General features: G+C 30.8%; 1 protein-coding gene and 1 long non-coding RNA gene across 2 annotated transcripts in view; both read right to left on the bottom strand.

Annotated features, from left to right (window-relative positions):
• LOC136981178 (uncharacterized) overlaps positions 1–25,200 on the bottom strand; it is a 198,499-nt gene that overhangs the window by 30,433 nt on the left and 142,866 nt on the right. The window lies entirely within an intron of this gene.
• LOC136981144 (uncharacterized) lies at positions 1,522–2,092 on the bottom strand. Its single transcript, XR_010881652.1, has 2 exons — positions 1,879–2,092; positions 1,522–1,610 (listed from the first exon to the last, which is right to left on the bottom strand). It is a non-coding gene; the product is annotated as an uncharacterized lncRNA (long non-coding RNA).

Genomic DNA, 25,200 nt, shown 5'->3' with positions numbered 1-25,200 from the left:
ACGCCATAAATATTAAGACGAAACGAAGAAATAGCGAATTAGTGCTGTTGTTTTATAATAAATAATATAGAATAAAAACCAAGTTTGCATGCTGTCGATTTTATTTTCTTAATTGTTCATACTACATTGTTTAAATTTATAATAGTCATAACGTTGATTTACATTTATATTAATGATTTGATTTTTATAATTACTAAAATATATTAATATTATTTATTTGATTATATTAGTTGTCGCTATATATATGATTTAGATTGGTGGTCAGGATTTAAATGCCGATGGTGCAGTTTTTACCTTCAAGCCCATCTCCAATATTTTGGAGAATGTAGTAAACCTCAGTGACAATATCTAGACATTTACTTGGGTCTGTTTCGTCCTTAGGAAGACTACTAACTATTTGTCCGAGACAGTCCAAAACTGGCTTCAAACAATCGCTAAGATATTGAGAACAACGGAGATTACCAAGCTCCACGAGAACGCAGTTCAGATTATCCGTAATGTTACCGATGAGGTTGCAGTAATCCATATTGGGTAACGGAGTGAAAGGCGGTTCATTACTACAAGAGGTGCAATCCTCACGACCATTCGTTCCAGAAACTACTCTATTAATTACCATTAGAATGCCACTGGCGTTCAAGCCATATAATTCAAGGTTCCTAAAGCACATCTCCAATCTAAGTCCAAGCTGAAAAAAAAATATTCGTAAATGTTAAACGTCAATCCTTATTCAAACATAATTTAAAATATTATTAAACATAATTAGACTAATTATTGAAAATAAACTTATATAATTGATAGTTCATATTGGCTAAAGATTTCTTTAACTGTTATATTTAAACTAAAACTTTGTGAAGAAAATAACGTTAAACTAATTAATACGTTAATTTGAAAATGCTGATATTTTCCTTATTTGTCTAATAAAGAAAGAGTTTAATCGAGTAAAGCAACAGACTCAAAAATTAAAAAATACATGAACGAGATTGTGAAACAACGAGGTATAAATATCATCATATAAATGTTATAATTTTAATCGCTATTGCGTAGCTTAATTCTATAAACAACTTAAATCTATGTGTTATAGAAAAATGAAAAATTTTAGTTACTTAATTTAAAAAAAAAACTCCTATTACGTAGTGTTGAAGTATTACGAAGTTTAAATGCGAAAAAATCGAACGAGATACGTAACTTAAAATACTTAAATATTTAATTTATTTTTGAATAACAATATAATTTAGTAAAATAAATATTTGCCTAAACACAAACGAAAATAGTATAGAATTATGGTAGAATAATAAAATACATTAAACTAACCTGATTCAAAAGACACGTTGTTAAATTATATATATCAACTGTCTCCAAAATATTAGCCACAAGTCCGATAACGGTAACGTCACCATTGCTTGGGATGTTTATATCACCCAGTGCATTTCCTATTACATCAAGAATGCCGCCGTCATTTGACGGAATTGACGGCATTGACGGCCATGAAAACTGACGGAGTTGTTTTGAACCCTCTTCAACTATGCGTTTGCCTTGCTTTTCTGCAGCAAACAAAACATCTTTCTTTATTTCTTTCTTCGACGCTTCGCTGTTTTCTACGGTTGCAATTCCTTAAGTAAATAAATGAGTAAAGTATAATTAAAAATAATTATTTCTGTCAAATTAAGAAATTTGATATATATTTAATAAAAAAAATTACTGAACATTTAAAATGGTAAGTAAAATAAGTTTAATTCACTTAACTTGTTTTCAACAAGTAACAGTTTAGAAATTTCACGTAGAATATAAGAAAACAACACTAGAGAATTGAAGTTTGAGCATTGAAAACGAAATATTAAATTATCAATTTGAAAATATTATTGAAAATTGTTAACTTACCGATAAGGACCACGAGAAAGAGGATGGTTTTCATGTTGCTTTCGGTTTGTTGCTCGCCGAAATATGCTTTCACTGCGGTTTACCATGCCTTTTTATAGCAAAATTCTACGTTGTGTAATGTGAATTCGGCGCCATTTCTCCTCCTACCTGTCAATCCAAAGTTTTGACATTGCAGATGGTATTTTCAGTTTCGAATCCAATAAAATTAGTGCATTTATTTGCGTGGATGGTGCTCTTCCTCTTTCGTATTATTTCGTTTCCCGGTGGTTATGCTTTACGGACCTATGTGAAAATATCTTTTGTATTTAATATAAATCACCGGCAGTGAGTTTCGATAGTTTTCTAAGTATTTTAATGTATTTGTTCAACTCGAATTTAAAAAAAATAAACAATTTATTCATTATAAACGTGTTAAAGCGAAGAATAACTTTTGTACGAAGTTGATGTCATTATTAATAATTGTTGAGCTTTTCTCAATAAAATTACAAATGTGAAAAACTTTTCCTGAACTCACTGGAAAATAATTGATCGAATTTTTATTTACCGATATTCCTTCTAATTTATTATAATTAAGACTAAAATTTCTAATCAATAATTTTAATTTTCTTAGTAACAAAACGTAGCATAATAAGTAATGATTTAGGTAAAAACAAGCTATCTATTTGATATTTCTTAGCAACTAGTTCGACGTATAAATCAAAGTTTATTTATAAATAAATCGAACAATTTATTCTCGGATAATCACTCGGTTGAAGTATTCACTCGTCGGTCGAGGGACTGCATTTTGTAAGAATTATTTACTGTAAATTAAGTTAAAATAAAGTATTTAAGTAATTTTGAAATAAAATTACGTTAATTGAAGATGACTTTAATATTCAAGTAGTTTGAAAAATTGAAATCCATCTACAGGGCACGAGAATTCGGATTTTAACACAGAGCCGCTCTGGTTTATAATTTTTTAAATATCTTTTATGTTATATCCATCGTCTTCCTAATTTTTAAGGTATTTATTCACATCGATTACCGTTAATATTTAAACGACTAAGTAAGACAATTTAAATTATTTTCGTATGTTTCTCTTACTGGCAACATAATAACATTTTTATATCGTCGTCGTCGTTTTTATCATTAGAATTTAATTATTTACTTAATACTTAATGTAACTGTATGTTAGATTAGAAGATAAAGACATCGTGAGGATTTTATAAACTTATCAGACGTGTAAAATTACATTTTTCTTGTACAAAGGAACAAAATAAGAATTTTAAAAATGCATTTTATCAGCTCTGAATGTAAAAAACTCGATATAAATATATTTACAGTTTCAAAATATCGAATATTACAAAAAGTAATTGATAATATTCGGTATTAAAATTATAAGAAAAAAATGAATTTATGTTGATATTTCGGACATAATAAATGATATGATAATATAATTTAAATATTAGAAATTGCATTTATTCGAATAATTAAACACGAAAAATTTCATCCAAACACACCACTTGTACTGTTTTATGCAAATACTTGTTAATAAACACCTGTTATTACGCATGGAAACGTTGGTGGAACCTAAAACTAAAAATTTCGATTAGAAATAATTTCGAACTAAATAAATTTAAAATTCATTTAGAATAGACAACAACTGAATTTTCTAATTTTCGAGCGGTTCAGTTTATTAAAAATTCACAAATATAATTTACGATACAGTAAATTTCTCAAATTTTAAATTTAATATATGTATAATAAATAACAATAAAATTTTGAACAAATTTCGAATATATTACAATTATATATATATATATATGTATGTATGTTCCTCGATTATTTCAGTAAATTACTTTTTCGCTGCTACCGCGTGTATGATAATCAAATATAGTGATATCTTTATACTTAATAAAGTACACAAGCTTAAAAAATCATCCTGTAGTAAAAAACGTCAACTGACAGCACACGAGATTTAAATATATTTAAAAGTTTGAAAATAAATATGTATATAAGATTAATAAAATATAAGCTTAATTTGCAATTAGGTTACCAAATTTGTTTAGTAAATAAACATGGGAATAATCGAAACATCTGGAACGATTGTTCTATGCCACTTCATTAATAAAATGGCCTCATGCAAATGTAATTATTAACTATGTTTTGTAAATTAAGATAATATAACATATATAAGTAATTTCGGATAAAATATATTTTAATTTCATGTAGATAATATAGATATTAAATTGTTTATTGGAATATGAAAATATCGGAACTTTTAAATACGAATACTTAAAATATTTTATAAAATTAATGTCATTTAAGTAAAATTATAAGTTCTACCGTCTCGGATACCTTCTAATCGTGCAATATATTAAAAGTAGATTTAAGTACATAAATATATTTTGCACAGAATACGATATAAACGTACGTATATTTAGAAAATATCAAACATATATGAAAACAAGTTAATACTATTATTTAATACTAAAAGAATTTTAGACAAACTATATTTATATTGATATTCTAAGCCTAATTTATATTTTAATAATATAATTTAAATATTGAAAATTGCATTTATTCTAGTAATTAAGCATGATGTTTTTTATAAATGCAAAGTAGATGTAACTCGCAAAACAGTTATTAACGAACACTTGTTACCTACACGTGGCTGACCTAAAACAAAAAGTTACGAGTTAAAATAATTGACAATAAAATAAATATTAAAATAAATTTATTTAATCCACTATTTTAAGAAACCGCTTTATTAATTTGCGATTCAAATGAAAAAAATACGTGCAGATATGTTGTACTTTAATCTCTAGTGACATCGTTTCTCTCACATCTAGTTTGACAAAATACGTTAACTTCACAACTGTGTAGTCGAGAAAGAAAAGACAATAAACGTAAATAATTAAGGGGGATTCGGACCTCATAATATCGTCGTCGTAGTCATCGTTAAGTTGTAATAATCTTTTTTATATTTAATGTGATTATATATTGGACACTTTTATAAACTTTCATAAAAGATATTGAAAATTACATTATCCTTTGTAAGTTAACGACTTTGAAATATTATATACTTTATTAGCTTTGAATGTAAAAATGTCGGTATAAATAAATTTGTAATTTTTAAATATCGAAACAGCAAGAAGATAAGTTACTGCCATTATTCAATGCACGTAGAAATGTTGGGAAGGAATAAAACTAAAAATTTCCATTTATCATAATTTATAATTAAATATTTAAAAAATTACTTAAAGTATTTAACTATATAAAAATTACTATTGTATAGTAAAAACTATTATATGTATAATGTATATATGTATATAAGTGTACGTATATATATTAGTATAGAATCAAGTGAATAACATTAGAATAACTTTAGTTTCCAAACGAAATCAAAATGTATGCTTTTAGAACATTTTAATTGCTTATAATATTTTATAAATGTTGTAAATACTTTTAATAAAATGTTGAATTTATGCCAATTTCGACCGCAGCTGGCGCTTTAATACAGAGAAAAACAATTGTTGTGTTGACACACTTATCTCTCGTTCAACAATTGTTGATTGTCACTCCTTAAATAACATTTTTTTATTAAGCAAAAAGTAAAACAGAGGAGGAAAACAAAATTGATATAAATCCTTATAAGAAAAAATATTTTCAAGTAATACATGAAAAGTTAAAATAATATACAGTTTTGTTATTAGTTATAAGATTTTCAATGTTATATCCTACTAGTTTTCTACTTCTAAACTATTTGAGACACATTCAGACTGATTTGGTTTATTATTTTTATTATAAAACTAGCTGTTATCTGCGGCTTCGCTCGCCTGAATTTTACAAGCAAACCCTATTTACATTCAATATTTCAACAATCATAGTAATTGTTATTTAACACCTACCGCAGAGAATGATTCGAATTGCTGATAATCAAACGAACAGTTTTTAATTTGATAAATTTTCTGGAACGTCCATAATCGAACCGATATGCAAAAAGAAATTCGAATTTCAAACGGTTCGAACATTTGGTTAAAAAATCGAAATATATAAAAAAAATATTTATAACAATGTCTGAAATGTTATCAATTTAACACTCCTAAGTACTCGATGAAGATAACGTAATTAAAAACAAAATATCGCATCTCAAATAGTACAGTAGAAGTCGTTCTTCCAGTTAAACCTTAATGCTGTCCCTCTCCCTTCGCGGGGGAAATTCGAAAAGTCCCTTCTTAGTGTGCGTTTTCATGACATACCCTTTGTACAAAATTTAACCTCTAGGTTCTGGAATTTCTAGAAAAAACTGAAACATTCTCATTGAAGCGTCACACGTTTTCGAAGTCAACTACTCTCAAACCCCATATCTGTCACACCCTTATAGCTATCGAGACGCAACCACAATAGTGCATGATGGAAAACTTGGGGCTACTACCACACACAAACACCATTCATGTGCGATGTGTACTTTTGGCTGCAAAGTGACGTATAGGCACAAACACGTCTATTTTTATCTATATACAGGGTGTTTTTTTATCTTGAGACAATGAAATTACTTACTTGGATCTCATTATTTTGAGAAAAAGGCATCTAGATAAGTTGTAGAGTTTCGAAGGCCCAATCAATTCGTGACCTTGTTTGTGAACTTGACCTTGACCTTAAAGGTTTTTGAGGGTCAAGCCTGTTTTTTTTTCAATGGGAACACATATTTTTTATCCCAGCAATGGAAAGAGCAAAAAATTTCACAACCAGATATACCTTTGACCTTATGGTCTAGGTCAAAGGTCACGATTATTTTAAGGTTTAAATTCTGAGAATCGGGGTCAAGCGACGACGGGAACGTGAGTCCCGCTCACGTGGTCAGTGAATGGCAATTTTGGAGGGGAAAAAAAGTCTCGAGTGGGAGGTTGCGGATAAGTCGATAAGGTGTTGGCCGTGTTCGAGTAATCACACATATTTAAGATATTAAACCGATTCAATAAAGATACTATTTAAAAGATACATATACTAGTAATAATAACAATAATGATAATAATATTAATAATATAAGTAATAGTGACGACAATAAACTTTAACGGAATTTCTAATAAGGCGGTTAGCAGGGTTATGCCGTACGTATTCGCGATCAGCGAAAAGCTTTTAATCCCCCTTTTCTATCTATTCTTAACTAAACCTCGATTTAGTTAGGAAAAAGAGATTTCTATATAATAAGTCAAGAATTACCTCGCTATCTGTTGTCGTTGGTATCAATTAGTGTCGAAGGCACGGCGGATGAAAGTTGGTCAGTCCTGTCTAGTATCCTTGACGTCATTCTTTCTAATGGGGGTGCGAGCCTTTTTTATACCCAATTCAAGGGGGTGAGGACTGTCATACAGTCAGGATTTATATGCACACCTGTTGGTGTGTTCATGTTTTGATCTGGCTAGTAAGGGTGCCGGGAATTGAGATGTTTGTTTAAATTACAGACTTAAGTACTTCGCAGAGGTGAACTTAAAATATAAATTTCTATAGATAGGACAGCTCTCATTCATCAATTATTGTCTAGCTGACAATAACTATTACAATTTGTTCAACAATTTCGATATTGTTTATGTCCAATGTCGGGCTCGACAACGATCTAGGTCATTTATTGCTGCAGCCACGTGTCACGTGCAATCCCAGAGGAGATAAAAAACATCGCCCATTCCCGTCTTGTTGACTCTATCGTCTATTGAGTTACTGTAATACAAACGATTATTTCTTTCTTGTTGATATATATTTTAACAAAAATTTCGTAAAGATCGTTGCAGTCGTTAACCTTGGAAGGCCTCCTTAAAATTTTTACTTTAAATTTTTACATAAAATTAAAAGGTTTATAAAAAGAGCGATACTACTCAAAAGGGGAAAGGGGGTTTCAGACCCTCGCAAAATTATGAGCTTTTTCTAATGGAAAACCATACTTTTTATTACTGGAATGAGGGAATGAGATAAAAGTTACACTTACATGGAAAGAGCGGGAAATTTCACAATCAGCGATGATCTTGAGTACCCGAAATTTGATCTTTGAAGTCATCTCAAGCGTGATAATTTTAAGCGCAGCTCAACAAATGCATCGAAGTGGAAGGGCATAATTTTAAACATTTGTTATAAAATTTTTCCTGAGACCAACATCTCAAGCAATGAAAAGAAGTAAGGTGATTCACAAAAAACAAGCACCACGATAGTGAGAGGCAAAGAGACTCACTGAACATAAGCACCTCAAAGAAAGCAGAAAACTACTACTTCCACATTGTTACTCCTGGATAGTGCTAAAAGTAGTGAATGCTTTCAAAGGTGAAAGTAAAAGGGTCATAAAAAAATGCATCTTTTATCTCCCTGCCCATTCCAGTAATAAAAAGTACGGTTTCCCATTAGAAAGAGCTTATAATTTAAACTTTAAAATAATCATGACCTTAGACCTAGACCGTAAGGTCAAAGGTATATCTGGTTGCGAAATTACCCGCTCTTTCCATTGCCAGGGTCAAAAATATGTGTTCTCATTGAAAAACAGACTTGACCCTTAAATGACCTTGAAAGTCTAGGTCAAGGTCACATCCAAAGTCACCAATTGATTGGGTCTTCGAAACGCTACAACTTTTCTAGATACCTTTTTCTCAAAATAATGAAATTTAACTAAGTTACTTCATTGTCTCAAGATGAAAAAATACACCCTGTACATATAAATTTGTACAAGATTAAACAGTAATGATCTATACGAAAATTTGGGGAAAGGATTAAATTGACACAAAAATTTGTTTCTGATCATTACTGTTTAATCACCTAAATAATCCTAAGATAAATATATATATTAATACATGTATACAAGTTTATTTCTCTATATTTATATTTTACTGTCGGTTGTAAAGTCCCCCCTTGATTTAATTCCTAAATCCGTAATGTCAATAAAAATTTGTTGTCTGCTGTAAACTCTGCCTTGTTTACCAGTTACATCTATAAATTGGATAACAGTTGTTTATGTTGTTGTTTAAGATAATTAAGATTATGTATCGCAACTCTTAGGTAATCTGCATAAACGTCAGCGTAAGGGAAATTCACTCTTATTTAAGTTTAGCACACGTAAAAATACTATGAAAATTTCACGCGATTGACTTGATTTGTTGTTTTTCATCTATTTGGTCAAGGTGATTCGAGCCTTAGACTCGAATCACCTTTTAGCAAAGTCAGATTAGTAAAACCCGCTCACAGGGTCTGTAGATGGCGTCTAATTATTTCATCGAATGGTAGAAAGGTCTGTCTAACGATCGAGTGGAGAGAACCATGGATAAGCCGATAGGGGTCGACTTTTGAATAACAACAGGTGAACAGACAGGTCAAGAAAGATTAAAAGCTTAATAAACAAAAACAAGCGATGATGGATTACAAAGGATTAAATATATCTAGTTCGACGAACTACCTACTAATATTTAAATCGACCGAGAGAAAGAGTTTACATAAATTGGTTCATAATACCTCTAGTTGAGCTGCTAGCTCGACCCCACTTATCGGCTACCTTGTCAGGGGATAAAAATTACTAATGTATATAAGTGTATATATATTAGTTTAGAATCAAGTGAATAACATTACAATAACTTTAGTTTTCAAAAGAAATCAAAATGTATGCTTTTAGAACATTTTAATTGCTTATAATATTTTATAAATGTTGTAAATACTTTTAATAAAATGTTGAATTTATGCCAATTTCGACCGCAGCTGGCGCTTTAATACAGAGAAAAACAATTGTTGTGTTGACACACTTATCTTTCGTTCAACAATTGTTGATTGTCACTCCTAAATAACATTAATTTTTTACACAATAAGTAAAACAGGGGAAGAAAACAAAATTGATATAAATATTTATAAGAGAAAATATTTTCAAGTAATACATGAAAAGTTAAGATAATATAAACTTTTGTTATTGAAAGCATTATTAAAAAGTAAAAGTATATAGATAAGTATATTTTTAGGCTATATGTACTGTACATTCGTACACGTATAAAATGAGTACTTTGAGCAGGTCTTTCAGTGATCACATTAGCATGTTTTACTGTTTATTATAATATGTCATGGTCGTTTTCTAAAAGGTTTTGTATCACCGTCAAAATACATTTATTTCGTGCGACCTGTTCGGTGCATTTTCACTTTTGGTTTACGCGCACTACGTCAGAAACATCAGGGGACAATCGAATTTATAAATAATCGCCCACTTAAAATAAAGTTATACGATTTTAAATTTTATAGCCTATGTATTTTTTACTTCTAAATTGTTTGACAGACTGTTTCTTTATTTTCATTATAATATAAATTAATGCAAGTTTTTTTATATTTATTTTATTACTTTCGGTTATGAAGATTTAAAACAGTGTTTACACTAGTCAATAATGATACATAAGCGGTGTCAATGACAATTTAAGGTCAACATATACTGTACATTTCTTTCAGTTAAATCTTACTTCCATAATTGGCTTACATCTTCGTCACTGTAATTTTGTAATAAATCAGAATAATTTAAAATAAATAAATTTTAAATCAAACATATTTTCGTCGAGAATTTTAAATTTATTCTAAGTGTTAAGATTCGATATAAGAATAAACACCTAATATTTTTAAAAAGAAATAATGCAAAATAAAAACCTAGATTGCGTGCCCACAACTTTTTTTTTGGAAATATTATATTTACACGGAATCTGAAATGCTTAATATCATTTTAACTATCAGAATAATTTTTGATTATTCATTAATTAATATTTGTAATAGTTATATTAATAATTGTATTCCTTTATTGGCGAAGAAGACAACATTGGAAAAATTTCGAGTGAACTGCTTCCCAGTAAATCAAGTAGTTTGTGTATAACATGCGTTGGTAAGCTTCCAAGTGTTTCTTCAATATTGAAATTTTATTATTGCTGTTCAGTATTTCAACTTAATCATAGAGACATTTGAAAATCAGTTGATGACAGCTGTTAACGTAATGAAGAAATTAGAAAGATTATCCAAAGTGCAAGCGTAAATGTTGTAACAAAAATTAAAATTCATTTCTTTACAAATTTATTCCAAATATTTTTTGAAATTTTTTAAATAAAATTATAACTTAATGAGAATAAATAACGGTAAACTTATCAATTTCTCAAACATAATTTTAAATTATTTTCTGATGACATTTGTTTGTATTAGTATTCTGGTAAGAATAATCACATAAGTATTATATTTTATTACATGCGTATCAAACAATATGTTTTTAGTATTTAATTTGTTATTATATATATTTATTTTTTCGTGTACTGAATTCGGTTCCTCCGAGATATAGGCCGTAGACGTTTGTCTTATTTGTCTATTGGTAATCACTGAATAATCCAATTTAACAGTACTTCTGGAATTATAGCTTTTTTTAATCTTATATTTTATTTTTCTAGCTGTTACGTATACGAAACGAAAAAAAGTATTGCACATGTATAAAATTACACCATCTGAAAACTTTGTAAATCTTCTTGTTTTGAGGTCTCCAAAATAAAAAATAAAATAAAATTGGTAAAAATAAAAAAAAACAATCTTGTAACGGCAGTAACGTAACTTTCCCGACTAATATAAGTTTATATTTTAAAAAAACTTTATATTTTGAAACAAAATAAATGAAATTGTGTGTCAGGCAATCTGATTTGAGCTTTTAACATCAAAACTTTCATGTGTTAATTAATATAAAATGGCGAAAAATTTAATTTTGAGAGTAGGTTGAGTTTCATAATAATCATTATCTTCATTAAGTCCTATCCTTCTGTAAATATCAAACATGACACTTTATGTCTTCATCGTTTCAACCTCTAACTACGAAAATTTAATAGCCTCAAAGCACTTCGTGTACAAGCTACCGTGCCAAATTTCGTTTCTTAATTTTTACCTCATCGACTATTCATTGAATATCCTCAGTTCCGAATCACTCCTTTATCCAGTTATAAATTAGGCCATGGTAAGGAAAGAATACCTCCATGATTTTCTTACATCTCAGTCTAAATTCTTATGTAAAGCTTTTTAAACTAGGGATTGCAATTGCTGGATCCCTCATCCAGCAATCCAGCTGGATCCAGCGTATTCTTCGGCCTGCTGGATCCAGCACCTGGTGCTGGATCCAGCGCTGCGGATCCGCAAATATTCAATTAACTTTCTAAATAATGGCGCAAAAGTCTATGTTGTCGGTGTTGCCGCTTTGCTAACTACTAGACTGCTACTAATTACTTATTTATTACTTCATTAACACCAATAATTAAATTACTCATAAATAAACTATACCTTTATCAATCCAGCAAAATTTAATAAAATAATAACGTATTCAATTGCTTTTAACGATCCTCTTCAGTTACAAAAAAATACATTAACTATAGTACATAAAATGTGTTGGGAATAAATATAAAAAGAATTGTGCTTAATTACATCCAATTTTTAAACAAGATACATAGATGTACTGCCAGGTCTAATAATTTTGGCATTGTATACCGACGTAATCCTACTGTTTTCAAACTTTTAAGAAACGATAAAAAGAAAGAGGATCGGAATTCAACAACGGGTATATATTCGGTGCCTTTACACGACCAACGTTTCAATTCCAAGCTTGTTTATGTTGGTGCAACGATGCGCAGTTTAAAACAAAAGCTCAAGGAGCACAAATATTCAATCGGTAAGAACCTTGACAACACGGCGCTGGCATCATACGCAAGACAGAAGTATGTTAACGTCCAATAGTATTAAGCGGCAATTATAAAAGCGACGACGAATAGGCAAACGGTCAAACATCTTGAGAGATTGGAAATCTGCAAGGAGCACATGACAACCGGTTGTATAAACCATAGAGATGCAAACTCATTGTCGTAGAGATCCTTTTATATTAATTAATGTTATTAACGGACAATGCTGGTTTCCTTGTCATATCCGTTTTCTTTTCTTTTTTTTTCTTTTCGCTATTTATTTTGTTTATTTATCTATATTTTGTCCGCTTGGGCATTTTCCGTTAATTTTTATATTTATTCCGAACACATTTTATGTTCTACTTTTCTGTAACTGAGGAAGATTGTTAAAAACGATTGAAAACGTTATTATTTTATTAAATTTTGCTGGATTGATAAAGGTGTAGTTTATTTAACTTATTCTACTTGCAGTACATAGTTTTTATATACTTATAAATAATTACAGACTAATATGTAGAGCCTATATAAGAAAACTGGTAACACTGATAGCCACTTAGCCACTGATTATCCGTCCTTACATTACTATAATAGAATATATGAATATAAATTAATTAGTAGAATTACCTTTGCTATTATTTAATTTAAAGATTACATTATAAATATAGTCTAACAAAACATTTAAAGTTAATTATCTCTATCTCAAGTGTTAAACCGAACCAAAGTTAAGTTTACTACCTAAATGTGTAAAAAGTTTTACTGATTTATAGTGACCAGTCTAAATAATAAAAGTTTCTTAAGTATTTTTAAAAAATGTTCTATTTCTTTAGAAAAAACCATTAATTTCTGAATAGATAGATAGATATGCAGATAACACTTTATTGCACCAAAAATACATCCGCGATGGATCCAGCTAGAATTATTTTGATACAGCAAAAATCCAGCTAGATTGAAAACACTGCTGGATTGCAATCCCTATTTTAAACATCCAATCCAGTAGCGCTAAACAATGCTCTTGTAGCTAAAGTGGTTATAACAGGAATTGAAAATGGGGACATGCTTTCATTATCTCTTAGTTATGTTATGCCTATTTTTATTTTTTTTTCTTCATTAATATGTATCATTTGTGCTTCAGTCAAAAACATATAGTTATTAGAAGTTTAAGATTTTTATACTTACAAGTACAGTGAAACCTTTCTTAACAAGCACCTCGCACAACGAGTATTTCGCATAACGAGCAAAACAAATTGGAAAAATTTGCCTCGCTTAACTAGCGATATTTCTCATAACTAGTGAGGCAAAGAAAGTATGTGCCGAATTGTGCGCATGCGGCATGCTCCATCAGTCTGTGTTTAGTACTCGTTTCACTAGCATCTTAATGTCGCTTGTGATCACATATTTTTCCAAACTTGTGTTCACACATTACTTATATACATGAACAACTATAGCCCGTTATATAATAAACACGCCAAACGATAAGCCAAATTGTTAGTTCATTAAATTTAATAACCGATTCCAAATTAAATTTTAGAAATGTGTGAATTAAAAATTAACTTTTTATAATTATTAAATTTAATACGAGATGGAAACATTACTCTCTACCTCAAGTCAAATTAATTAATTTCTAATATTTAATTATATCCTTTATATTATTCATAAATTTAGCACATCGTTTAGAGTGTTTATCAAACATATTAGCTGTGTTTTATTTATTTATTTATTTTTTTTTGTTACTGCAAATCGAATTCTCATTCCAGGATGGTTCATTTCGTGCTAGAAGAAATGATGATGATGATTCACGTTTCTTAACAGTGTATATTGTACAATTTTTTTTGATAAACGTTATACATAAAACATTTCAGCAGTTTTTTGGCGTGGAACGCATTATGGTATCTTACATTAAATTTTATGGAAAAAATTGCCTCGCTTAACAAGTGTTTCGCATTACGAGTAAGATTCTGGAACGAATGATGCTCGTTAAGCGAGGTTCCACTGTATATTTGTTCTTGATTTTTATGGTGATATAAATTTATTTACAAGGAAATAAGTTACATTATTTTTCACGTTGTCATCGGATATATAATCGATATTAATAATATATTTAAAATTTTGACAATACTATTGTATATTTTTGTTAGCACCTCACAGCTTATCAGTTAATTTATCTAATTTAACAAAGTAAAAAATAAAGAAATAAAAAAATATATTACAGTATATAGCAATAGATAAATGAACAGCTAACAGAAAACTAGAATAGAGAGAACGTGTAACACCAGAAGCGACATTCTTCAAGCAGATTTACAATTGAAGGCTTGCGGGGAAAAATGAAGAAAGCACACAAAAAACAAACTAGAAACGAGTTGCTTAACTTTCCCGGCTACATTTAAAATTTTGGTAGTGCCATCATTTTTCATATTTCATTAAATCACATTTTATAATTTTAACTTTTAGATGATGGCAAAATCCTTAATTTTGAAGATACGGATGAGCTGTATAAGAAATTGTAAATGGTAATAATGATTTTACTCGTTATTACCATTTACAAGTTCGATTCTACTGGACATACACACCACCTTCATTATCTCCTACTCCCTCGTCTTCTAACCAGAAAAATTTAATATGAGCAAGCCCCGTAATGAGCAAGCCTCAGTGTAAAATTTCAGAAAATTTAGTCAGAAAGCATAGAAGTTATAAAGCATAAAACTGGAAGAAATAAATTGTGCCGTTCACACAAAGACATTCCTCCATAACATTTTTCAGAAATTACACTTTTTTCTGTTTTTATTTTACATTTTCGACGTTCGGAAATGTCCTAAATCAAAAAAAAAAAAAAAAAAAAAAAAAAAAAAAATGTAATAATATTGGGGAGAAGAGTTAGTTTTTGAACGATCGCATCGTTCTCTTATATACAACGTGGAGCATTACAGAATTTCAGATTTACGATATGAATTTTAAAGGAACAGTACAAGAATATTAAAGAAACTTTTTATTTATTCAAAGTATATGTAAGAAAGTTACTTTTGGTTAGGATTTGAAAATGATGTCGTCCAATTGTTAACCTTTATGGGCGATGCACATTTTTAGCCGTTCCTTGAAGTTTTCTTCAACTCTCACCATCATATCTGGAGGAATTTTTGCGATTTCCTCATAAATGACCTCCATGAGTTTTTGTAGGGTTTTTTGCCTTAACATAAGAGAACGTTACAGGATCTGAAATCGTAACGTTTTCTAATGAGCGAGGCTTCTCGTAAAGAGATTAGTCGACCGGGAAACATTTCTGCGAGAACAACAGTTCCTATGGGCTGTGGCTCCATCTTGGTGAAACCGAAAGCGAACTTCTATCGTATTCTTTCATTTTGGGGCGCAAAAAATTCTCCAGCATGTCCCAGTATCGTTTCGAAGCGACAGTAACAGTGACGCCATCCTTCTTTAAAAAGAAGGTCTTACGATGCCTACAGATGACGAAGCACACCAAACGGTGACTTTTAGGCTGTGAAAAAGTCATCTGAGGAGTTCTCGGGATTTCCAGCATCCCAATAACAAAATATCTGCTTGTTCACTGTGCCAGATATATGAAAATACTCTTCGTCGCTACTCCATAGGATAGCTCTAGCAGGAATAGCTGTAAAGATTTAACGACATCATTTTTAAAACCTAAGCAAAAATGACTATCTTACATGTACTTTGAATAAATTTAAAATTTTTCCATACTGTTGTACTGTTATTTTTATTTTTAATTCACCTGGTAAATGTGGGACTCTATTATGCCCCGACCTGTATAACAGCCGCAAAAGTAAATATAAAACAAAAAAAAAAAAAATTCAATCGCAACATCGGATGCATCTGATGCATTAATAAGTAGTCTATGTTAAAAATACAAACAAAATAATATATAAATTGCTCGTGTTTTATAAATTAATATTAGTAACCCATGAAATTTCAAATTTCAATTAAAAATAAATTTCAAATACAACAATTATTAATTATTCTTGGATTACAATTGGCGGACTTTCTATCATTTAAGATTTATAATAAACTATTACTGCAATTTATTAACAATAAACCCCTCTGCATTGAGACAAGAAAAACTCAAAAGTTATAAATGCTGAAATATAGCAATTATAAGAAAGCAATTAGCAATAGACGTACTAATAAATGTTTGTGAATATTGATAAAATTCAGTAATTTAATGAATATGAATAACATGGATGAATGTATAAAAATTTGGTAAAATATTTTATCCATCCATTAAGAAATACGGACGACCATTATAATATTTTTTGGAAATATGTACAACTGGGCAAAATCAGTGTAATGAGAATGCTAATATTTTGAAATTTGAACTATGGACTGTCGAAAGGTACCCAACACAAGAAACAGCACTTGATGTAAATAAAAGAAACTAGGATAAGATACATCGACAGTATAAAATACCTCGGCCTTACTATCAATCAGGGCTTGAAATGAAATATTCACATAAAAAACGCTAGTGACAAGGACATAAAACTTTCGAACCTTTTCTGCTTTCTCGCAGGGTAAAAGTGAGGCCTCAACAACGAGAACTTAAAAAATATCTTCTGTCTGGCCACTGAACCGGTCATCCTGTACGGTGCACCCATTAGGGTAAACACTATGGACAAAGTACAGGGAAAGCATATGCTTTAAAAGCTCAGCATGTCAGTCTTCTCAAGATCACCAAGGCCTACAGGAACAGCATCCACATCTACCCTACAAGTAATCACTGGCATCCCACCAATACAGATGTAGAAACTCAATTACTTACAAGTATATGGTTTTCAACTGAAAACTATGTCAGTATTTGTGTTTCCACTACCTAACAGTTCAAGTATTTTCATTTTTCAATAGAACATATATTCACTTAATTATTGTGAAAATAATATAGCAGGAAATAGACGCGCTGTGTCATTGTAATAATGTAATATTTTTTCGCTTTAATTATATCCTTTATGTATGATTACATATAGTTTTTTCATTAAATGTTTTGAGAACAGATGGCGCTAAATGAACCTGCATGAAATCAAAAATAGGAAAAATTAAATGATATATGAAAATTACTCAAATTTTAGAGTTCAGTTATACCTCGACTTACGTAGTTTAAAGTTACGTCGTTTCTCAAAAAAGTATATGGAAAAATAAAAATCAAGTTTAAGTCATTTTATTCGTCTTTGAATCCGTCCACCACAAATATTGAAGTCGTAATATCACTAGAAAAGCGTTAAGAGTACATAAAATCATATCAAAATATGTACATTTACAGTAAATGTTAATATAATCATCATAAATCCTAGAGAACGAAACACGAAAACATCTGTGTTTTTGTTTCGTCTTATTTAGCGGTCTTTAAGTGCTCGTTATTGGCGTTTTCCACCGTAGTTTCGACTTACGCCGTAACTTCACAAATAAATTCGACTTACGTCGTTTTTCGTAAGTCGCCTCTCCTGGAACCAATTACCGACGAAAGGCGAGGTATACTTATAGTATGTAAGAAATCATTTAACATAGGAGTATACTTACTGAAAAATATTTGAAAGTTGTATATAGGAATTGCAATTGCTGGATCCCTCATCCAGCAATCCAGCTGGATCCAGCGCATTCTTCGGCCTGCTGGATCCAGCACCTGGTGCTGGATCCAGCGCTGCGGATCCGCAAATACTCAATTAACTTTCTAAATAATTGCGAAAAAGTCTACGTCGTCGCGTTGCCGCTTTGCTAACTACTAGACTGCTACTAATTACTTACTCACTACTTTACTAACACTAATAATTAAATTACTCATAAATAAACTATACCTTAATCAATCCAGCAAAATTTAATAAAATAATAACGTATTCAATCGCTTTTAACGATCTTCCTCAGTTACGAAAAAAATACATTAACTATAGAACATAAAATGTGTTTGGAATAAATATAAAAAGAATAGTGCTTAATTACATCCCATTTTTTTAAAACAAGATACATAGATGTACTGCCAGGTCTGATAATTTTCGTATTGCATACCGATGTAATCCCACTGTTTTCAAACTATTAAGAAACGATAAAAAGAAAGAGGATCGGAATTCAACAACGGGTATATATTCGGTGCCTTTACACGACCAACGTTTCAATTCCAAGCTTGTTTATGTTGGTGCAACGATGCGCAGTTTAAAACAAAGGTTCAAGAGCACAAATATTCAATCAGTAAGAACCTTGAGAACACTGCGCTGGCATCATACACAAGACAGAAGGATGTTAACGTCCAATGCGATCAAGCGGCAATTATAAAAACGACAACGAATAGGCAAACGGTCAAACATCTTGAGAGATTGGAAATCTGTAAGGCGCACATGACAACTGGTTGTATAAACCATAGAGATGCGGACTCATTGTCTACCATGTGGAGATTCTTTTACATTAATTAATGTTATTAACGGACAATGCTGGTTTCGTTGGATCTTATATACAGGGTGTTTTTTTTCAACTGACGGTACTCAGAGACATCTGTAGAGCAATCTAACAGCCGGACTGTCGCCAAATTTGGGAGGGTGACTAAGGACGACATGGGAAAGAGATTAAGCGAAGAAAAAAGTAGTGCCCAAATTTTCCAGTAGGGGTGGATTTGGCGCTGTTGTAGCAAAACAGCTAAGAATCTGCATAAAATCCAGCTGCAATTAACAAACACACGAATGAATAATCACACAGAGGTTTCAGTGTAATAACGAAAGTTTAATTAATCAGCAAATAACCTTCTCTCTTCAATGTGATCACAGTCCTGTTGGACAACTCATTGCATCTTGAACACCGTGTTCTCTATGGCCGAACGTAACATCTCCGCAGGAATGTTCATTACAGTTCGAGAAATGTTGTCCTTCAAAGTCATCAAGTTTGGGACACTACGAAGATAGACATTGGACTTTAAGTAACCCCACAGGAAAAAGTAACATGGGGTTAGATCCGAGGAGCGAGGCGGCCATGCAAGTGGAAAAAAGCGACTGATGACCTTTTTTTCAGTGAAGTGCTGGTAGCTTTTTCGCTACAACAGCGCCAAATCCTTTTCTACTGGAATTTAGGTACTACTTTTTTTCTTCGCGGAATCTCTTTTCCATGTCGTCCTTAGTCACTCTCCCAAATTTGGCGACAGTCCGGCTGCTAGATTGCTCTACAGATGTTTCTGAGTATCGTCAGTTAAAAAAAAACACCCTGTATATATTTTTCCGCCATTTATTTTGTTTATTTATCTATATTTTGTCCGTTTGGGCGTTTTCCGTTAATTTTCATATTTATTCCGAACACATTTTATGTTCTATATTTAATGTTCTATTTTTTTTTGTAACCGAGGAAGATCGTTAAAAACAATTGAAAACGTTATTATTTTATTAAATTTTGCTGGATTGATAAAGGTGTAGTTTATTTAACTTATTCTACTTCCAGTACATTGTTTTACATACCTATAAATAACTACAGACTAATATGTAGAGCCTATATATATGAAAACTGGTAAGACCAATTGGTAAGACCAAACTGGTAAGACAATCGGGTAATTGCTAACTTTGTGGATAGAATTAACGAAAACGAAGAAGGCCTTAACCTGAAGCTTGAGGAAAAAAGCTCTAGGAGGTTGCATTTCTTAGACATTAACATCGTATTTAGCAAAGGGCATATATCCACTGGCGTATTCATTAAACCTACACATAGCCCACTTTATATCCCTGCTAGCTCTTATGACCCTTATAAATATAAGTTAGCGGCATTTAGAGCTTTGATTAGAAGGGCCTTTATATACTGTGAAAATGTGATAGACCGACTTACGGAGATAGAAAGAATTATACGGATAGCAGGAACATTAGGGTATAAGAGGAAAGTCATAGAGGGAATTATTAGAAAATTTGAGACCAGCAGTGATAAAGACACTAGACAAGGGCCTTATAGGTACACGAAATTTACATTCAATAAATATCTAGGAGGGATTATGAAAGAAATAGCAAGCATGAAGGATGCAAGGGTGATCTTAAAAAGGGCTCCGAATTTGTATAAAATACTTAGAAACGATAAAGGATTAGTTAAAAAAGAAGATAAGGCAGGTGTGTATAAGATCCCCTACGAGAACCAGCTGTTAGGTATTAATAAAGAGTACGTGGGGGTTACTACTAGAAACTTAGGAATAAGGATGAAGGAACGTAACTATGATATTAGAAAAGGGTCCAATACAACAGTACTAGCCCAGATGGGGCAAGCTGAAGGATCCGTGGTACGGTGGAATGAGGCGAAAATCATAAAACAGGTACATTCCCCAACTTTGGCGAGAACAGCGGAAAAAATGGAAATTTACAGAAGTAAGCTAAAAGATAAATGTATTAACGCAAGGGACGCGGAAGGTCTTCCTTCGGCTTGGAAATATGCCCTTAAAAACTTATAGGAGGGGCATGAACTTAGTTATATTTTAAATTGAATTATTTCTAGTTAGGATAGGTAATATTGATATTATGTTCGTTTGTTATTATTATTTTTGTTTTTTCTAGTTTCTCACTATATGTTTATTTATTTTTTCTGTTAATTAGTTCCATTTTTTAAAAAACGTTTAGTTTGAATTTTGTATTCTATCTATGGAACGTAAGCGTTCCAATTTTTGTATTTCGACCTAATGATGGCCTATAGATGAGGCCGAAAACGTTCGTTTAATTAAAAATTTCTCAGCAAACATTAAGGTGTTGATTTAAGTTTTTTATTTAATTCTGCTGGGTACGAGTATGAATCAGTTACTCGACATCGTTTAACTTGTCACCACTGGGTAAATCAACATACTTTTTCTGTTTCACACTTTTTAGACGTCTGGTAAGTCGACTTCCTTCCTGCAAAAATGAGTTTACACCGTACAATAAGCTGTGTGGTGTGAACTCATTTTTTAGGGGGGAGTCGACTTATCAAACGTCTAAAAAGTGTGAAACAGAAAAAGTATGTTGATTTACCCTGTGGTGACAAGTTAATTAAACGATGTCGAGTAAATTGAGTTTTTGAACATAAATAACATTAATGCCGATGTTAGTCGGTCGGGACGACAAAAACTGACTACGTAACCGACGAGGGTCGAGTTTTTCGGGTGACGACTTATGCCGACTCGACTGTAATTGTTTGCAAATGTAATAAAGGTTAGCATCAGAAGATGAAGACTAAGTGCAAAGATGTACTGTACTTGTAGTAATTTAAGAAGAATAGAATGTTCTGTATTAACTACAATGCATCGAAGATCGATAAAATTTATCAAAAACTCGTTTTTATTATTGATTTTCCTTGTTCATTATTTATCATAATAACTCTTAGTAACTTTTATCATATAACTTTTATCATTATAGTAGAAATTTTAATATACCATATTAATTCCTTAATAAGAATATGTGTTTACTTTCCAGTTTTGTCAATATTTGTGTTGAAAAAATTTAAAATTGTTTTGTAAATTTCATGGAAACACAAGAGAAGGAAATGGCAGAATTCCACTAGAACACAAAATAAGATGTTTCAAATTTATATGAAAACGAAAAATTAAAGTTAAGTCCAAATTTGCTGCATTAAGTGACAAATGTTTTATAAAAATAACGTGGGTTTACATGTTTCCACACTGCAAAATAAGAGTTTTAATGAAACATTAAGATTTTGTCACTGAAAATAATGTTTTTGAAAATTTTTTACAGAAAAAATGTAACATATTTATCTGGACAGGCACTCATTTCATGACTTAAATAGAATATTGTTTAGTTTCAAGCATTGAAATATGCAAATTAGCAAATCTAATTGTAATACAAATTTTTATGTTGTTCAAAGTTCTAAATTGGGTAAAACAAAGAATTTATCTGATTACGAACGGAAGATTGATGCCTATAAATCACAAGGCAAATCAATAAGAGAAATTGCAGCATATATAAATCGTCCAAAGTCAACTGTTGGTGATTATTTATCAAAAAGACGTGGCAAGGATGTACCAAAATTCAAGACAGATCCAAAACCCGAGCTTACCCCTCGAGATTGTAGATAAATCATCGAGGTTTGCTCCACAAAACAAACACAAGTAAGAAAAATAAAAAAAAGAATTAGACTTGCCTTGTAGCAGCACAACAGTGTGGAGAGTTTTAAATAAATCTTTTTAAAAATTTTTCAAAGCAAAGACTAAAATGTAACCAAAATTCTAGACTTTCTGTATACAATACCGATGAATTTTTAGAATATATTAAAGAATTAAATATAAAAAACACTTTAAAATCGCTAGTTTAGACGTTATTGGTACGTACCCCTCAATAGTATGGGAAATCGTTGAAGAAAAATTTAAACAAATTAATGTAGACCCAGAAATTATCGATCTAATAAAATTTTCCTATAGAAGTAACTATTTTGATCTTGACAACAAATACTACACACAAAACGGGAACATTAGTATGGGATCCGTCATGGGACGAAAGTTAGGTGAAATAGTAATGATCGACATTGATGAAATAATTAACAAGACTGAAAGCCTTGTTCCTAATCATAAAGAACGATACTCAGATCAAAATTTATAACATAAAAAATAAAATAAATAATATACATAGCAGAATTCAGTTTAAAATGGAAGAAAATAATATTAATAATAGCATAAATTACTTAGACATTACAAAACCAAGAAATCAAAATAGCATAGATTTTAAACCTTTTAAAAAACAATGCTCTATAAACAAAACAATTAATTATAAGTCTAATATACCTATGTACTGTACATTAAACAGAACATTTTTAATATGGAATACACCAAGATAATCACAAAAACCATTAAAACTAATAATAAAAACAAATAAACTAACGAATTAAAAAAGAAATGTATGCTAAATGGACATCAGAATAGAATAATTAGTACCTGGGAGAAGAAGTTAAATGATAAAAAATACGTAAGATTAAAAAAGGACCATGACATAATACATGCTAGTTTTCCCTATGTCAGAGGACTATATGAATAAATCGATAAAGAGCTGAGAAAAATTAATGTAAAACTAGCACCAAAATATGAAAACTTATAATGTAGATTGAAAGGAAAACAATTAACGACAATAACTTAAAATCACGAAGAAGAAACACAAAATGTGGGTTATAAAATTCCTTGTACAGGTATACCTCACCTTACGTCAGTAATTGGTTCCAGGAAAGGCGACGTAACTCGAATTTACTTCTCTCCGAATTTCATTATCACTAGGCTAAACCATAAATTACCATTCCCAGTTCTGCATTTTATTTATAAATGCATTTTTAATAATATATGGCTAATAAGAATCTATTTCAAGCATACAAACAAATAAATTTTAGTTTCTAATATAGTGCAGAAAACGGTTATTTAAATTTACGAGTACATGTACGTACAGTACATGTTTACAATTTGGTGATGTACAGTACAGTATATTATCGTTAGAGTATTAAATGTTTTGATATTAAATGTTCTAGTATCAGAGTACAGTACTCGTTCCTCTCAGTAAACAGTTTTTTAATATTGATCTCGTTTTAAGAAATTTAGGAGATGCACAATTTATAACGCTATGGATTGATTAATGGAATACTTTCTTAATTAATGGATGGATAAAATATTTTACCAAATTTTTATCCATTCATCCACGTTATTCATATTCATTAAATTACTGAATTTTATCAATATTCACAAAGATTTATTAGTACGTCTATTGCTAATTGCTTTCTTATAATTGCTATATTCAGCATATATAACTTTTGACTTTTTCTTGTCTCAAAGTAGAGTGGTTTATTCTTAATAAATTGCAGTAATAGTTTATTATAAATCCTAACTGATAGAAAGTACGCCAATTGTAATACAGAAATAATTATTAATTGTTGTAAATAATTTTATTTGATATTTTATGGGTTACTGATATCAATTTATAAAACACGAGCAATATATATATTATTTTGTTTGTATTTTTAACACAGACTACTTATTAATACATTAGATGCATCCGATGTTGCAATTGAAATTTTTTTTTGTTTTATATTTACTTTTGCGGCTGTTATACGGGTTGGGGCATAATGGAGTCCCACATTTGCCAGGTAAATTAAAAATTAAAATAACAGTACAATAGTATGGAAATTTTTTAAATTTATTTAAAGTACATATAAAATAGTTATTTTTGCTTAGGTTTTAAAAATGATGTCGTTAAATCTTTACAGCTGTTCCTGCTAGAGCTATCCTGTGGAGTAGCGACGAAGCGTATTCTCATCTATCTGGCACAGTGAACAAGCAGAAATTTTGTTATTGGGATGCTGGAAACCCCCGAGAACTTCACAAATGATCTCTTCACAGCCCAAAAGTTACCGTGTCGTGTGCTTCGTCATCTGTAGGCATCGTAGGACCTTCTTTTTAAAAAAGGACGGCGTCACTGTTACTCACACTTCCAACCGATACTGCGACATGCTAGAGAATATTTTGCGCCCCAAAATAAAAGAATACGATACAAGTTAGCTTTCGGTTACACCAGGATAGAGCCACAGCCCATAGGAACTGTTGTTCTCGCAGAAATGTTTCCCGGTCGACAAATCTCTTTAGGAGAAGCCTCGCTCCCCTGATTTGAGATCCTGTAACGTTTTCTTATGGGGGTATGTTAAGGCAAAAAACCCTACAATAACTCATAGAGGT

The sequence above is a fragment of the Centruroides vittatus genome, unplaced genomic scaffold (assembly GCF_030686945.1).
Source record: "Centruroides vittatus isolate TY-2023 unplaced genomic scaffold, ASM3068694v2 contig_747, whole genome shotgun sequence".
Classification (NCBI taxonomy): Eukaryota; Metazoa; Arthropoda; class Arachnida; order Scorpiones; family Buthidae; genus Centruroides; species Centruroides vittatus.
This window is presented reverse-complemented; position numbering and strand designations above follow the sequence as displayed.